The sequence below is a fragment of the Schistocerca americana genome, unplaced genomic scaffold (assembly GCF_021461395.2).
Source record: "Schistocerca americana isolate TAMUIC-IGC-003095 unplaced genomic scaffold, iqSchAmer2.1 HiC_scaffold_412, whole genome shotgun sequence".
In the NCBI taxonomy this organism is placed as follows: Eukaryota; Metazoa; Arthropoda; class Insecta; order Orthoptera; family Acrididae; genus Schistocerca; species Schistocerca americana.
The window spans coordinates 15,001-20,000 of NW_025726140.1; the positions used below are offsets into that span (position 1 = coordinate 15,001).

General features: G+C 46.0%; 1 pseudogene; it reads left to right on the forward strand.

Annotated features, from left to right (window-relative positions):
* LOC124582388 overlaps positions 1–5,000 on the forward strand; it is a 10,688-nt pseudogene that overhangs the window by 2,978 nt on the left and 2,710 nt on the right.

Sequence of the window (5,000 nt, forward strand, 5' to 3'; positions counted from 1 at the left end):
GCGTTTGTCGGCACGACCGGCTTCTTAGACTGTGACGGACACAGTCGTTGCGCATGCAGTAGTAGCTCTATTTTAAAAATAAATGTAGTAACGAGAAACACAAACTTATAAAACGAAAGCGTATGCTTTCTCCTAAAACGTACTGTGCTTGAAACAACTTATCAAAGTGTAAGCTAAAATATCAAATAGCGCTTGTTGGCACGCGTGAGGCGAGCGCTGGCTGCTGGGCATGTCGGAAATTCAAACACCCAGTATCAATAGACTTTGGAAGCTGGGATGAATGTAAGTGGAGGAAAAGAGAGTTCACTCTATCCCCTTTCACGCAATGTGTGGACGCAATATTCATAGTCAGGTGGTAAATATCAAATAGGAAACGTACTGTGAGCCACAACGCCTCACAGAATTCGGTCCGCACATCGGAAATCCGAGCCTTGCACCGACAGGACAGAGACGATCTGCTGAATTCTAGGTGACAAAGTGAGAGAGAGGACTATCCTCTCTCATATATAGTGAAAAAAAGATCCCCAGTGCCTTAGTATTAAGAATCAAATAGCTTTAGTAATGTTGTAAATAGCGTCTCCCCTGGACTTGATGGCAGCTTCGATGCAGTACATAAACTGCAGTTGAGAGAAAAGACGGTGCAGCACTAGGGTAGGAATAGAAGTAGGATTATTACTGTATGAACCCCTCCGTACGTGTATCTGTGTTTCTGGGGCAGCGACGGCGTGCGGGCGGCACTAGGCTTCGCATTCCTTTTTTTTCTGCTGCTGCGCGCCAGCAGACCAGCCGTGAGCGCGCCCTCCCCTGCTGCAGGCAGGCGGCCGGAAGCCTGGTCCCCAGCTGGCAACGGTAGGCTAGTCCCCAGCGCAGCGAGTGCAGCCACCACTCTAGCGTCCCGCGGCAGCGTCTCGCCGTAAGCGGCGCGGCCCAGCATCTCCTCGCCAGGAGCCTGTGGCGCGTCAAATAAACACAAGAAAGTGGCGGGAACCTGTCGCCGTAAACGGCGCGGCCCAGTATCTCCTCGCGAGACTCCTGTAGCGCGTCAATAAATGCGAGAAAGTGGGAGCCTCACAATCACCACCACATGAAACTGGTCAACATAAACTGCCTTGCGTAACCCTCCGATGTAGTGCACCAAAATGGGGTCTAGAAAAGACAGTATGGCCCCAACAAAGGAGGTTGGTAGGCAGTCAGTGATCAGCATGGATGAGGAGAGCACTAAATCAAAGGAGGACACACAAAACATGGTGACAATAAGAGAAGAGATGGAAGCATATCTCTTCAATGAAACAAACAAAATCAATAATGGGCAAAAAAAATATATCCTGGGCAAATTATCCGTGTATGAACAGATATTAAAAAAATATGAGGCAGAAATAATAGGGTTAAAAACAGAATTAAGGTGTCTCAAAAACGTCCACCTCCATACAGCACCAGTGCAGGAGACGTATGCTGCAAAGGTTTCCTCAACAGCTGCAGTCCGAAAACAATCTGTACCCTCAAAACCCCAACACAAGGTTTTGGTCATAAAGCCAGATGAAAAGTCACAGAAGGACGGAAAGCAGGTGGAAGAAACAGTGAAAAAGGTCATAAAAACAACACTCAGAGATGTAAGAGTTTCGAAATGTAGGACCTTGAAGGACAATAGCGTCATTATCGAAGTTCCAAACGATGAGGAGGCTGACAAAATTAAAACGTGTGAAGACTTTAGGAGTTCAGGTCTAATTTTCTCAAACCCCAAGAAGAGAAATCCTAGGGTAATGGTGTATGATATCCCCAGAGACTTGGAAGAAGAGGCTTTAAAATCCGAACTGCACGAAAGAAATCTCTCCAGGATAGGAATGACACTAGAGGAAGTGACAAATGGTACCCGAGTCGTTTTCAAAAGTGGACCAAGAAATAGGGACGTAGTAAACCTGGTACTTGAAGTAGCACCAAAAACTTGGAACCACATAACCCAACAAGGTCGTATATACCTCAGCTGCACATCCCACAGGGTGCAAAACTATACGAGCATTAGCAGATGTTACAAGTGTCAGGGATATGGCCACACATCAGCAAGGTGTACAAGTAAGGAAACCATCTGTGGACACTGTGCAATCCCAGGTCACAGCTTTAAAGAGTGTGAAAAGAAGGAGCAGCCACCACAATGTGCGAATTGCAAGCGTGGGAAGAGGGATTGTAACCACTCAGTTCAGGACCAAACTTGCCCAGAGTATAACAGAATAAGGGAATTAGTAAACCGAAAAACCGAATATGGCGGAGAATAAAAATGAAGAAGCACCCTATGGTAACAAAGCAAGAGAGTTGGGAAAACACTCAGTAAAGTTTCTGCAGATAAACGGCCAGAGGTCTAAAACAGTCCCTGGCCAACTTGTGAAAAGAATGGAGGGGGACAAAGTAGATGTACTACTGGTGCAGGAGCCATACACATTTGCGGACAAAATCAAGGGTTATCCTCCAAGTTTTCGAGTCATTCACAGCCCTCAGCATGGAACACCAAAGGCGGCCATAATAACTAGAACCAAAGAGCTAAATGTGCTGCAACTCACTACCCTATGTGATGCACACACAGCTGTTGCAAGTGTAAGTGGGTCCTTTGGAGAACTCTACCTCGTAAGCATGTACTGTCAATATGGCCAACCTCTTGACCGCTTCCTACAAAAACTAGAAACAATTATCAACAAACTGACAGGAAAACATGTAATTATAGGGATGGATGCAAATGCAACCTCCCCAATGTGGCATGGTAACACAACTGATGCTGAAGGAAGGATACTGGAAGACTTCATAAGCCAGCACAATCTTGTCATAATAAACAAGGACTCACAACTAACAACCTTCAGTGGGCCAAATGGCGAAAGCAACATAGATCTCACCCTGTGTACAGCAACAGCAGCAAGAACTGTAACAGAATGGATGGTGCATGAAGAGTGGACAACCAGTGACCATAGAGCAATATCTTACACTGTGCTACCTCCACAAAGAACGAGACAGGCAACAAGACAAGGAAAATACAACACACACAAAGCAAAATGGCCAATATTTGACCAATGTTTTGCAGGTGAAATAGCCAACCAAATGAACAGTGCGGAAATGAGCGTAGCTGGAAAAGTGAAGCGCCTGGAGGAAGCAATAAATTTAAGCTGCCACAGATCCATGAAGAAAAGGACACAGCTGCAGGACTCCGTACCTTGGTGGAATGACACCCTCACACAGCTTCGACGCGACACAACAACTGCTCGACGAAACCTACAACAAGCACGCAGGAATGGGGATGAGGCCGAGACTGAGGCAGCCAAAAGGAACTACAACAGGAAGAGAAATGAATATACGAAACAAATAACAAATGCCAAGGAACACACTTGGAAAAAATGGGTAACAGACTGTGACAAAAGCAACAATCCCTGGCAAGTAGCACAGGAAATACTCAGACCAAAACGTGGCACTGATAATGTACTTAGTAATATAAAACTTCACGACCAGACTCACACCCTAACATGGAAGGAGACCGTAGAACACCTGCTAAAATCCTTGCTACCAGATGACAATCCAGAGGAGGATACAGCTGACCAGGATGCAGTAAAAGAAGGAAACAAAAACTATGACAACTCAGTCACTTCACCTGAATTCACACATGAAGAAATTGCTGCAGCCATCAAAGCTTGCAAACCAAAGAAAGCCACTGGCCCAGATGGCATCGATGACAAAATAATCAAAAGGATATGGCATACACACCCTGACATACTAATGGACATATTCAACTCCTGCCTAAGGGAACAAACAGTACCGGAAGCATGGAAAGTAGGAAGAGTATGCATACTGCTGAAATCGGAGGAGAAGCCAAGGGATGAACCAAAGTCGTACCGTCCCATCTGCCTGCTTGCCATACTCGGCAAGGTGCTGGAACGGCTGATTGTTGGCCGCCTCGAGGAACTGTATGAGAAGTCAGGCCTCAAAGCTCCAAACCAGTTTGGCTTCAGGCAAGGTGCCTCCACAGAGATGGCAATTCGGCAAGTCTTAAACACCACCCAATGTGAAGAAAAATATGTCATGGTCATCTTTGTGGACATAGCAGGAGCCTTTGACAACCTATGGTGGCCAAGCATAATGAGGCGCCTAAGAGAAATGGACTGCCCACAAAACATTTACCACCTTATGGGAAGCTATCTTAGACACCGCAAAGCCATGGTAGAAACCAGTGCTGGCACAACTGAGAAGGTTATCACGAAAGGCTGCCCCCAGGGCTCCATCTGTGGCCCCTTCCTATGGAACCTTGTGTTTGATGAAATAGTGAAGGAAGATGATGGAGATAAATGGATGAAGGTGGCATATGCTGACGACCTCGCCATCGTGATAAAAGGCTACAGTAGGAAGCAACTTGAGGAGAAAGGATCACAAGCCATTGAAACGATTGGGGAATGGGCCAAAAGAAATAAGCTACAGATCTCCAGACCCAAGACTGTAGCTATGACACTAAAAGGTCATTTTGATAGAGAAAGGCCCCCACAAATAAAATTTGAAGGACAGAATATCAGGTTTGTCTCTGAATTCACGTATCTGGGAGTCACCATCGATGAAAAACTGTCCTTCACCCAGCATGCAAGAAGACTGCAACAGAAACTTGGTGCAATCTCAGGCGCACTAGTAAGAGTGACGAGAACAGAATGGGGTCTCAAACGACAGTCCCTGAAATTAATATACAGCGGTCTTTGCCTCTCAATATGTCGATACGGTGCTGCAGCATGGGGGGATAGAGCAAACAACAGATACATCCAAAGGATCCTATTTGCAATACAGAGACCTTTTCTGCTACAAATGACCAGGGCATGCAGAACAGTATCTAATGAAGCCCTGCAGGTGCTTGCAGGTTGCCTACCACTGGACCTGGAAGTCATTAGGGCAGCTCTTACCTACCACACAAGACATGGTATTGGTGGAAGTGTAGCAGGATTTCCTGTGCCTGACACAGGGATTAATCAAACAAAGGCCATAGAATC